Source organism: Triturus cristatus, chromosome 12 (assembly GCF_964204655.1).
Source record: "Triturus cristatus chromosome 12, aTriCri1.1, whole genome shotgun sequence".
Taxonomy (NCBI): Eukaryota; Metazoa; Chordata; class Amphibia; order Caudata; family Salamandridae; genus Triturus; species Triturus cristatus.
Genome location: NC_140595.1, coordinates 205,653,004 through 205,666,368, shown reverse-complemented (window position 1 = coordinate 205,666,368; position 13,365 = coordinate 205,653,004). Strand labels below are relative to the sequence as shown.

Here is a 13,365-nt window from a genome sequence, read left to right as displayed (position 1 = left end):
CCAGCCTGATGTTCAGAAGCACAAGATGAACTGTAGTGTTTGACTCATGCCAGCTCTTCATTCTCTTCACTTCAATGGCCAATAAGCCAAAAATGATTAAACCGCAGGGCTGCATTATGCAGTGTTTGGCTCCCCCGTCTCTAGACAGACAAGAAAGAAGAAGATGTAAGCAACTGTATGGGAAGGACCCATTTTAGAGGATCTCTGGTGTAGCTGGACTAGCCACAAGTTTTGGGATGGCTCTGTAAAGGACAACTGTGGTCTTCATCCAGTTATGTGCCCAGGGTTTGCCAGCTTGGGTCCTTCAAGATCTCTTCATGTTTCCCTCAGAAGGCAGATTTGTGGACTTTCTCGTGGGATGCGACAACCTTCCCATCCACGGTCTCTTCAACGATTGTGCGGACTTGTCGGCTGGTTTGGAGCACATCTTTGGTAGCCCTAGACGAGAGCTGGGCATCCTCTCCCTCCAGCAGGCGGCGGTAGGTGGCGATCTCCATTTCCAGGCGCGTCTTCACATCCATGAGGATCTTGTACTCTTGGTTTTGCCTTTCCATGTCGTTTCTGAATTCGGCTAGCTGCGCTTCAACGTTGGAAACCATGGCCTGGATCTGGTTGAGTTGCATGCAGTACCTGCCCTCTGTCTCCGCAAGGGTGCCTTCCAGGGCCGATTTCATGCTTAGCTGGGTCTGCAGCTCTATCTCCAACCCCTGGAGGGTGCGCCTTAAGTCTGTGATCTCGCTCTTGCTGGACTGTATCTGTTGACTGCGGGTGGCAACTTCACGATTAAGTTCCTCCATCTTGCTGAAGAACCAGGCCTAGGCATCTCTGCGGTTCTTTTCTGCCAGATCTTCGTATTGGGCTCTCAGGTCAGACAGGATCTTGCCCAGGTCTGCACCTGGTGCCGGATCCAATTCCACGTTGACCTGCCCACCGACTTGGCCTTGCAGGGTGTTCATCTCCTCCTCATGGTTCTTCTTGAGATAGGCCAGTTCCTCCTTCAGGCTTTCGATTTGGTATTCCAGGTCTGACCTGGCAAGAGTCAACTCATCCAGGACCCGGCGTAGGCCATTGATGTCGGCCTCCACACTGTTGCGAAGGGCCAGCTCACTCTCGTACTTGCTCCTGAAGTCATCAGCTGCCAGCTTGGCATTGTCGATCTGCAGCAGGGTCTTGGCATTGTCCGTGGTGGCAGTGTGGATCTTGTTTCGCAGGTCTTCGATGGTCTTGTAGTAGTGGCTGTAGTCGTGGGAGGGCCCGGGGCCTTGCTTCTCGTACCACTCGCGGATCTGGTGTTCCAGCTTGGTGTTGGCCAGCTCCAGGGAGCGGACTTTGTCCAGGTAGGAGGCCAGGCGGTCATTCAGGTTTTGCATGGTGGCCTTCTCGACACCGGACAGCAGACCATCTCCCACACCGTGGCTAATGCCAAAGCTAGAGCCACCAAAGCCATAGCCAGCACCACCACCCATACCACCTCCCACCCCAGAGGACACAAACCTAGCTGTGGACGCAGAGATATTCCTACCTCCACTGCCTCCGTGGATGCTCGGGGGCCGGTAGCTGCCCCCCCCCCCCCCGAGTAGACGGAGGACACCCTGCTGGAGGAGCCACTCAGGCCCCCAAGCTCCAACCCGGAGCCGGAAGTGAAGTCGCTCTGGCGGTGGCTGTACGTGTTCATGGTAGTACGAGAGTGCACGAGCCGGGCCCTCTAAGTCTGGTTGTGCCGCAGCGGTGAGGACGGAGGGAGAGTGCGGAACTTCGCCTCCTCTAGGTCTCCTTATACCCACAGCCTTGGGCGTTGGCCACTCACCCGCTTAATTTGTCACCCTTGAAGTCAGTGTTCTCTCCCATTCTGTGCTGCAGGGTCTTCCAGTAGTTGTAGAATGATCTCACCTTCTTTTTTAACAGATCTGACTTGGTATTGTTTCTATTGCGACGTCATTGTCAATCTGAATGGGTGCCCCAATCTGTAGTGAGTTTGGTGTTCTTTAATGAATTGGATGACTTTCTTAAATTATCCTTTTTCTGCTAAGTTATTGACAATAAGTCCTGGAATGGTTATTTTATGTCCTTTGATGTCGGTCATCTTTCCTTTCTCCTTCCATAATTTTACCATTTGTTTGAGATTCGTACACCGTTGTAAAGATGTCATGCTATTTGTTGGGGGCTCTAGGTGGACCGAGGGTTATACCTAGTTCTACTGCTATGGGGTCTTCTAGTTTTAGGCAGGGTGCGAAAAGTTCTTTTACATACTTCTTGATATTGGAGCACTTTACACCCAACTGGGGCCCCTTATACTTATGTTGTTTCTTGAAGTCCGGTTTTCTGTCTTCTAGCTTTGCTTAAACACTGAAATTTTGTTCCTGTAAGTGTATCTGTTATTATTTTATAAATTGTTTCTCCTCCAATCTGTTATCAACTGTTTCCTTGAGAAGGAACTCTTTCACACAAGTCTTTCACATATGTCTCCCAAGACTTGTTTAACTTTGTTAACCTCCCTTTTAAGGTACTTTTAAAAACTACAGCAATCCCCCTCTTAAACCCAACCCCCCCACCCCCCCAAAAAAGTTTTGAAATGGTCCTCCATACATTTCTCAATGGCTGAAGTCTCCATATGTTCAGCATGGGTTGTGTGTGTTGGGTTCTCCTTCCATTATGTCGCTCGTTTGTGATCTGTTTTCCATGCCGGCATCCCAGGAATTATTTTCTGCCAAGAGCTCCTCTATTATCTCTTTCTATTTCATCTTTTTGAAGGCCATTTCGGTAGGCTGTCTGTGGGGGTTCTACTTCAGGTCTGCTCTTTAAAATAGGGATCCGCTAATTTCTGCTTAGGTCAGTCCGCTACTTTGTGGCACTTCCCCCTCCTGTAGTCTTTGCTTCTATGGAGGAGGTAGGCTGTGGGCGAGCTTGCCCAAAATCAGCCTTTATCATTTGCGCCATGCTGTATAACTTTGGGGTTTCAGTATCTATTGCTTTTTTTTTACAGTACAATGGAGTCCAAGGTTTCATCAGATGATCTAACTTAGCTCAATTGTTACTCCGTTCAAGTGTAGCTTTGAGCCACATCCTACTTTCAGCACCTCTCTGCACGTGTTCCCCAATGACTTAATGGTGTTCCCAATTTGAACTTTGAGGAAGTTTGTTTGTTTCATCTTTCTGCGTTGTAACACAGAACAGGGGGCGAGGGGTACAGGGGAAGAGAGCATGACACCTTGGATGAACAAACACTTAAAATCAGGTACAGTAGATGGTAGAAGGCATACATGGCATGAGTAAAAGCCCGCTAGGTCTATTACATGCAGGGGCTGAGTAGGGACGGTATTCGGATGTAGGTACTACCTTTGGGAATGTTTTACCTGAGAATGTCATTCAAGACTTCAGGCCTCCCCACAGAGGTTGCTACCTCTCGCTATGCTCTTTATTGGGCTGTTTTTTCTAGTGCTCCCCTTTATCATCTATATGTCTGCCCTTGTCATGCTTGCACATTTTGTGGGGACTCGCTGATATCTTCTGTAGTATGCTCTTGTCTTCTCCAAGCTCTTCTGTCTAGGGCAGTGCTGCCTCTCCTTCCTCCTCCGCGAGGCACTAGTGCTTGATTATATGTCTTTGTGGGCCTGTTCTTTCTCTCCCCACTTGTGGATGGCTGGTCTGGCTGGTAACTAGGGCCACCTCTTTTGTTTCAATAATTCGTCTACTTCTATTCTTCTGCCTCTATCTTCTCTGGGATCAGCTGCCAAACATCCCGCACTTTCTCACTGACGCACCATGGAGCCTGCTTGTCCCACATTTTTGTGTCATTCATCCAAGGCATCCAGTGAATCCAGGAAACTGTTCATTTTAGTTTCACTCTCTGCTGCACTCTAATCCCCTGAAGGACTTGATTTCTTTAATTATTTATTTAGTGGCGTGAAGAAACTTGAGGGGGCCCCCCATGCTCCAGACCCAGTCAGGTGATCTCATGCCAGGGGGCTGCCACTCTTGCACAGTGCAGGAGGGGACCTCCTGGAGCCCGGGGCACCCCATACCGCAGGGGCTGCGGGGGTTATAGTTAAGCCGTTGTATTTATTGCTTTACGAGCCAGTCAGGTGAGAGGGACGTAAAAGACGTTCTGCATCAGCACCATTCTGGCCACACCATTTTTATTCTTTTAAAGATACATTTTTTTTCTGTTACCTTAAAATGGTTACTGGATAAAGAAAAACAATACATTCCTTCACCTACTTGCCCCCAAATTCTAAAGGACCAAATTAGGGCGTAGGTCATAAGCAGGTTGTCAAAACTCGAACTTTGTACCGCTGGATCTAAGAGGGGAATCAAACTTTCTCAAATAAAATTGAAAATTTAGCCTTTTGAGACCTACCATTCCAGTTGATCCTTCTTGGGTATCAATGAGTAAAGAATCTTCTTGTAGAATAGAATCTTTTGCTCTAGATTGTAAGCCTGGTGTAAGTGTCACCCTAAAAGAAGTCACACATTAGAGGAACCTCCTTATCCACATCTCCTTCTTCTTGAGTCTTGGCAGATACCTAAGAAAGGGTTTAGACCTCGATCTCTCCCACTGGTGGCAAGATCACCTTTTAGACATTTTAGGGCCTTTAGTTTGACTTCTTGTTATGTTGGAACAGACTCCCCCAACCCCCTGCCCCCCCCAATACCCTCTTCCCCTCCCCAACCCACACCCCCCTCCCCCTCCACTGCTCACCTCAAACTCCCGAACCCGGCAATACTGGGCCCTAAGAGCTCTATGCTTTGTCAAGCTGTTATCATTGACCCAGATGAATTTCACATATGAGCTCCTCCCTGGTGACCATTTCCTGAATTAAATATCCAAGTATGCCTCAACCTTTATAACCTTTGGATAAGACCCAGGCCAACACACATCACATGTTTCACAAAAGGTGTGTTTTGGGTAAAACTGGCAACCAATGAGGACCAACCACCAGCAGACGAAGTCTTCCAGGCTGAGGCCACTTATGTAGCCATGGCCAGGTGTCCTACTGAGCAGTAAACCCTCATGCTTATTAGTATTTCTTCTGCCATAGAGATTGAGGTGCCCTCTCTGCACCCTCTGGGATATCCCACTCAGATAAGTCTTTGACCCCCTTTTTCACTTCAACGTTAAGGTCTGTTATTGCAACTTTCTGGTCTTCCCAGAAAGGATACGCTTGACCTGCAATCCTTGTTTTTCCAAACTACCACATGCTGCCACATTAATTTGTTGGTCGTGCCAATGCAGTGCTAAAGATAAACATGCCACCCCTACTCTTCCGAAGAGATCACCCTGATGAACCAATAAGTGGCAGATCTTGTTGAAAAAAATGGTCCATCAAGACAGGCACTGATTTAAACCTGTGAGTTGCAGTCCCACAGACATGCAAGCAGTATGTTGTGAAGTCGCAGAAGAAAATGGCCGGTAAAACGGCAAATGTCTACACAATAGAACTTCCCTAATAGTTTTGTATTTACGTAAACAAAACAGCATATTGGTTTGTCTTCACGAGAAATTTGCCATGCAAATGTCACTCCAATCATGTGAACATCTTATATGTGTCCGTCCGCGAGGTCAGCTAATATGTTCTGTCTTTCTATTAAGTAGGTTGACGCCCAACATTAAAAATAAGTTGCATGTTTGAGGTTATTGTGGTTAAATCATTTTAAAAAATTACATCTCTAAATGGAATATGCTCCCCCAGCCTGGTCACCCAGGCTGAGCATAAGCAGGTTAAAGTGTCCTTCAGAAACTGCACTACATTACTTGGATGGCAGAGATCAAACATGATATGTTTCGGGATAGATTGAGCTTATGTTGCGCTTGTAACTCGCAGGATTTATCGGTATGATTAATTTGGTGCTGCAGTGATTACAGGCGAACATTTTTTTCTCAGCTTTTGTCCTTGTTGACTAAAAAGGAGCACATCTTCCCTGGGGCATCATTGGCCCATATTTCTCAAAGCCTGCAGCAGCTATTCAGCTTTGAACAGATTACGTTTTCTTAGAATCTGTGAGGAAGTCCTATTTTAAGGGCACTAGCTCCTCTTACAACATTGATGATTAAATATCTATATATAAATATACAATAGATATACAATCCCCCAACCTACCATCCTTGCATTGCCCGGTCATACAAGTGGTGAGTGTGAGAGCTCAGAAAAAGGGGCATACATCAAACCACAGACACACACGCAGCCCTGGCAGAGAACAGAATAGCAGGCGAAAAATAAATTAGATTAAAAAAAATAACAATAAATAAACGATGTCAGCAGATATATTGAAGGGCCGCTGCACCTGTTCAGTCCATGGGTTAAGGTCGGGATCATGCAACCAGGCTCTTCCACAGGCTGGGATCCGACGGCCAGGACGCTAATCATCACAATGCATGTGAACTGTCAACCCGGAAGTAAAAGAAAGACAAAAGAAGTACGGATGAAGGCGGTATATGAAACTCCGGGGTCTTTTATTCCTAGCAAGCACTGCAGTCAGTGGCGGCTGGTCGATTCTAAAAGTGGTGAGCGGAAAACAGAGGTTTGAGTAGAACTCATGCAAGAACACAGTGAGTGAGCTTGAAGTGAAAGATGAGTTGTGGGAAGATGGTTCCCCCCGGTGCTATTAAATGTCAGTGCACCAGATACCAAGGCTGAGCAGTCTTGATTCCACCTCATGTGTCTTTAATCCACCTGGAAGCACTCCCACCCCCTTTATCTCACTCCAATAGGCTCCTGCTTTCTCCATGTGTGATGATTTTTTCTCCATATTTCTCTTCTTCTTTGTGTGTTTTTCGCTTTCTTGCTCTTAGTAAATCTTTGATGAGGAAAAATAAGTGGTGATGCCCAAAAATGAGTGCCGTGGGCTGCACCGGCAACCACTGCCTCAAATTAAGCACTGCGATGGAGGCAGGCCTGAGCAGTTATGCCACCTTCTCCCTTGTCCTGCCCTATCATCACCACAAGAATGTGTACACTGTACATTCCGACATGAAATGTTCTACATTCAGGAAAAGACAGAGAGTAGTTTCCCTTTGGTTCTTTTTAAGTCAAGTTAACAAAGAGATCCCTTTCTCTCAAATCTGCAGCTTTTTCTCCTACTCAGAGTAATAAACCAAAAGAAGATAAAATAAACAAGAACAGAACCTGAAAGGTGTTTGAAAAAGAACGTTTTGTCAGTTTAAATTGTATTCTTTACACCCTATAATTATTAAAAGTAAAACAAATAATCTTGAAACATGCATTAATAACAAGCTGCATACTATACAATGTAAACAACCAGCTTCATACCTGAATCCATCTCCCGCCTGTGCCTAGGCTGGCCCTCTTGTTATAGGCCCTCCTGTCCGAGATGGATGTTATGACCTTGGCCTGGGCCTCCATCAGACGGGGAATGCTGACAGGCACAAGCAAGGACCTAGTGCGGCCTTATTTAATGTAACTGTAGCTCATGTAAAGGAGCGCTGTAATACCTTCGGGTACAGTTCGCGCTTTATAAAACTGCACGCGAAAAAAAAAACACTCAAAGTTGGCCATTAAGCATCGTAGGGACAAAGGTGGGTCAGAATGCCTCTGGCAGTGGTTCTGACGCTTCTAATAATGTGCTGCTGCTGCCTCTGCAGCTCTGCATGATTTTAAATGTGTCTCAATGTGCTCCCGAAGGATTGTTGAAGACCAACTCCCCCGGAACCCCCGGCCAATTCAATTCTAATTGAAGGCATTAGCAGTCAAGTGAAGAGCCGAGCCAAGAGTCGTCTTGACTCTAGGGGCTCAAGGATGAGACGAGCAAGCCGCATTGTTGCCATGCGGTGACAGATCAGGAAGATAGAGAAGGGTAGGAGAGGGGTGCAGTTGCGTGTGGACTCATCGATGCCCACGGGCATACTGTGACAGGTTGGTGCCCCTGATGGGCCGGTCGTGCAGGCAGTCACAGGTAGTCATATGTCCACGCTATTGACTCTCCCGCAGCCCCACCTGCTTTCACCTCATCCTGTCACAATTCCAGCCCTCTTCAATGGTAGATATTTCCTCTCCTCGCTCTCTCTCTTTTCTCATTTCTCACTGCTGCCCCCTGCCAAATGTTCTGTCCTCCCTCCTTCACTTGTCTCTCCTCAGGCTGTCACCCACTCGTCCGCTCTGCCCTAACTGCCTCTTTCCAACCATTGTCCATGTTCCTCTGTTCTGCCTCTATTCCGCTGCTCTGCCCAGTTTCCGCCCCTCCCCCCCACCACCCCCAATCTATCTCCCCTCCTCTCTATCTCACGCGATGTGCTGGAGATGTCACTCAGTCACACACTCGCAGCTCGGCTTGCTTTTGGCTCAAGGGTCCTAAAGGATCTCGGGCCGAGCCAGAGCCAGTCACCGAGATCAGACAAGGCTTGAGCGTTCAATGGTACATAGCCATTCCCTGTGTTTCACTTGGGTTTCTACTTGTTAACATCAATGTGTATTTAAATAAAAATGACAACATGTAAGTGGCCGAGACTCGAATTATCGAGCATCACGGGTGTGGCAATAAAAGTGCATGTTGAAAAGTTGTCTTTCTTCAGTGTGCGCTTTAGCAACATATCTGGGCACACGTAATACATTTGTAAGCTGGTGGTGAGTTCCCTTGTTTTAAAGTCTGTGTTATCCAGGCTCAGTGCCTTGTAGGTTTCATTCTCAATCTCCTGCACAAGGTAAACGCGCCGGAACCCCAGGGTAGATTGCGCACGCTGTATGCTTTCCCGTGGGTGACAGATCAATGAACGTCATCATTGGTTAAACAAAAGGCGGAGGCACTGATTTCTAAAATGAGATGAGCTAATACTTTCAATTATTTGCTCGATGTTTTGTAACTAAACCACTGCAGCCACAATGTAAACAAACCGCCGCCGCGCTGCCTTTTTTCTTCACTCAAGACAGAAAAGAATAAAGTTATTTCTTTAAACTCACGAGTTCCACTTCCAAGCAGACATTTCTGGACTTAGACTGCACGAATGATTCTATCTCTCACAAAGTGTTAGAGCGAGGCTGGTGCTATGGACGACGCAAAATCAAGCAGGAATACTCCGAGTCCATACTTTATAATTAATGGCAGCCCCCGTGCCCCAATTCAGCTCTTGGTAACTTCAAAGACGTAAACCAACCTGCTGCGCGCTCGTTTCAAACCACCATGGCTGCAGGCGCCTTTCTTTTCCAGCAACTGTGTCCCGGAAATAGGGGCTGCCAAAGTTGCGTAGCTAGCCACTCCCCTGCGCACTGTGCGCCAGCCCTGCCCCTTCCCATTATCCTGAATGGCGCTCCACTGACTGCGCCCTGGGCCAATTCCTTAGCTCCCCATTTGAAAGCCATGCACTGCCGCTTTATGCAGCCACTCCCACAAGGCGGATGTCACCAGCCTCCTCGCTAGCCTCGAGGGCGAGGAATAGTCCTCGCCCAGCTTTGCACATGCGCTCTTGCGCAGGAAGACTCCGAGACAAGCACAAGAAAAAGATTTTACATAGTTTCACTGAAACTATGTAAAATCTTTTTTTTGTTTCACGAGGGCGCACCAAGCAGTGAGGCTTCTTTTAAAACTGCTCCATGGTGTTCATTGAACACCATGAAGCAGTTTTAAAAGAAGTGCTTCAGTCTCTCTCCCTTTAGTTTTCCCCTATGCTGGTAGGTAGGGCAACGTCCCCTACGCCTCTTAATACCAGCCGCCACGGAGTCTGAAGTAATAATTAAGAGACCATAAAATACACACATTATTGGACCAGACCATAGGGCTTCAGAAAAGGCCATCGTAACATGCGTGTTAGCAAACGAGGCTGCACAAATCAAATGTGCCCCCGCTCCCCCTTAAACCGAAGACTCCCTGCTTGTGCCTCTGTTTCTTAGTATCATATGCATCTTCTGGCACCGGCAATCAAGTGCCAGCAGCAGTAGGTTCCCTTAGGACGAAGTTGAGGAGAGGGAAGAAAACTGAGTAGGAACAGAGCAAGAGAAGGGGCAAGAGAACAAATTACTAGATGGAAACAAAGGGGAATGAAGAGGCGGAAGACGATAGGATGACAGAAATGTAAGACATAGCAACATGAACGAGGGGTGAAAAAGAATGTAACAGAGATGAACGTCGATGGAAAGACTAGAGCAGTGAAAAAGTAAAGAAGAAAGTAAGGGAAACGGGATGACTAGTGTTGTGAGATTATGGGCGAGCCCACCTCTCCCATCTGCGTAGGGGAGAGGTCAGTTGGGACCTCATGTACATATTCATAATGGGCTGAACTGGCATAGGCCAGTTCAGCACAGATGGGGTTAATAAAAGCCCAGGTCTCTGGGCATGGTTCTGTTAACTGACCACCAACCGAGCATTGTGTCCTGACTGTCTGTGAGCGCCTTGTGACTAGGCCAGTGGTCTCGCCCCGCAACACCACACTGGCGATGAGGTGGCTACTCTCTCACAGCGTGCACCACGGTTTGCCCTGCGACCCCAACACAGCCACCAACTACGGCAACCATCCCTGCTGCGTCACCACCGCCTGTGGCAGACCTCCGCCTCCAGCAGCTGCGGTGACTCGTATTGCGCAGGCAGATCGTCGGCTCACCGGAGATGAGCGCTCAACCCCCTTGCTGCATCTGGATCACCAGAGGTGAGCGCCCTACCCATTCACAGCATCTGGACAGTGTGCCCCATCCTCCTGCCTCGTTCAGCACCACTGCTGGTGCATTGCCACAGCGCCCCCTGCTGGAGCTACGATTTTAAAGCCCGTCTACTACACTGCCACAGCCTGCAGCTACCACTGCTGTACCTGCTCCCTGCCAGCCCTAAAGGCCTGGGCAAGAACTGTGACACACTGCTACAGCATTGGACAGCCACACAGCCCTAAAACCCCACAGCACAGGCAGCTTGGCTGGCCCAGGAAGCTCAGAAGGATACTCCCTGCTCAGTCCAGGCCTTCCCAGTGGACCCACAGTTTCAAGCTCCCAGCCAGAGCCCCTGTGACACTGCGCAGAATCACAGCCACTTCCATTACAGGCCCAGGCACGTGCTACTGCTCCATCTGCCGCCAGTGCGCCGAGCACCTCAGCGGCACGGTACTCTAATTACCTGCACACCGTCATGATGTCAGTCCCACCGCTGGAACCGTTCACCATCACAGGCCCCCTCCATCCCAAGCTGTGCGCTGCAAGGCATGGGTTGAACTCCTGGAGACCTATTTCGAAGCGGCAGAGATTCTGGTACCCCGCAGACGGCCCATGCTCCTCCACCTGGGTGGAGCTGATATCCACAAGATCTCTAAGACGGTACAGAAAGCAGACCCTCCAAGAAATTACGCCACCATGCATGATGCTTGAATATAACAAAACAATGGTTTCTTGTTATATTCAGTCACCCTGGTTCCGTAGTGAGTAGGGTTCCATTGTTCTCCACTTTCGACCATGCTTGATGCCATCAGAGCACACTTTGAACCCTACGCCAACCCCTACTATGAGCGTTTTCTCCTCTGCCAGGCACGCCAACTCCAGGACAAGTCAGTAGACGTCTTTTACGGACGGGGATTGGGAACTGGCGAGCACCTGCACTCTCCCGGACGAAGACGACAAGGTTCGGGGACAGTTCATCCAGGGGTGCACCTCATCCAAGTTGCGTGAACATATCCTGCAGGAGCATAACATGCCCATGAGAGACATCCTGAAGCTAGGCCACTCCAAGGAACTTTCCATGGCCCTAGCGGCCCACATGGACCCTTCCTCCCTGACACCTATCAAGGAAGAACCTGTCAACGACATACATACAGAGGTACACACAGGCAGATCGAAGCTCGCCAAACGGGCCCCACTCCAAGTCGAGAAATTCGCATGTGTGGGTGGTACGGAGACCCCTACCCCCACAACGGCACCTGTCCTGTGAGTAGCAAAACCTGCAGTGTGTGTGGTAAACTGAATCACTTTTCCAAAGTTTGTCGCTCCTCCCAAAGAAGGTGGCCCAAAGGCCCACAGAAGCAAGTGCGTGCAGTTGAACCGCACCCAGATGACTCATCCAGCAGCGACATGGACGAAGACAACATCGCCACTGTCCACGTGGTGAGGACATTGAACACGCTTGCGGCTACCCAGCGGACCACATCAATTTGCAAAGTCGGAGTGCAAGACCACCCTGTCGCCGCGCTCATTGACACGGGAGCCACTATCAACCTCATGGCTGAAAATGTCTACTGCAGCATACCAAATCTGCCAGCGCTCCGCAGCACTAACATGCAAGTATATGCATTTCGCAACCGCTCACTGCTGAAGTTGTGTGGCGTCTTCCAAGCGGATCTCATCCATGATGCTACCCACCAACGCGCAAAGATCTACGTGTTGCAGGATGGGTCAGGGTTCCTACTAACCTTCTGCACCACTCAAGACATGAACCTTATCCAGTTAGCATTCGACGTGCATGCCAATGACCTAGACCACCTATTACAAGGTTTCACATCATTGTTTGAGGGAACTGGACGTGTGAAAGGACCTGCCATCCAATTGCACATTGACAAGTCGGTAGCTCCAATAGCCCTCAGGCATCGAAGAATCGCTTTCTATCTCTGGCCGAAGGTAGAGGCCGAGCTCTGAATCCTAGAAAAAGCTGACATCATTGAATGGGTGCGAGGACCGACGCCGTAGGTAACCCCCCTCGTCGTAGCAAAGAAGCCCAAACAGCCCGACGCCGTACGCATCTGCGTAGACATGAGAGTCCCAAACTTAGCAATAAGCGGGAACGCCACTTCACACCAACCGTGGATGACATCATCGGTGAGCTGACAGGGTCCAAGTGGTCTCCAAGATGGTTCTCTGGTCTGGCTACCATCAAATACCACTGCACCCAGACTCTCCCCCCCCCCCCCCCCCCCCCCCATCACTACCATCTCGACACACGCCCGGCTCTGGAGGGAAACAAGGCTCAACTTAGGGATCTCCAGTGCCGCTGAAATTTTCCAAAACATCAACAAAAACGTTCTCCATGGGCTGAAGGGAGTGCACAACTTGAGCAACGACATCCTGGTGCATGCTCCCATGCTGGAAGAACATCTCCTCCGTCTTCAAGCTGTCTTCTCCAGCCTCAGAGAAAGTGGGCTCACACTACATTGAGAGAAGTGCGATTTCCTGTGGAAAGACATAAGCTTTTCCGGCTACCGGTTCTCCGATAAAGGCATCGGCCCTGACAAGGTGAAAGACATCCAAGAAGCACCTGCCCCAACCTGAGTGTCTGGAGTCCGCAGCTTCTTGGGCATGGTTACCTACTGCGGACTGTTCATCAAGAATCTGTCAGACCTAACGGGCCCTCTCAGAGACCTAACCAAAGCCACCAGCTCTTGGATATGGGGAACCGAGCATGAAGACTCATTCCAACAAACCAAGGCAGCCCTGTCGGTGGACACCACAC

At 49.1% G+C, this 13,365-nt stretch overlaps 1 protein-coding gene and 1 pseudogene across 2 annotated transcripts in view; both read right to left on the bottom strand.

Annotated features, from left to right (window-relative positions):
- The window catches only part of PARD6A (par-6 family cell polarity regulator alpha), a 283,775-nt gene that overhangs the window by 48,857 nt on the left and 221,553 nt on the right, over window positions 1–13,365 (bottom strand). The window lies entirely within an intron of this gene.
- On the bottom strand, window positions 285–1,675 carry LOC146773075 (keratin, type I cytoskeletal 19 pseudogene; annotated as a pseudogene).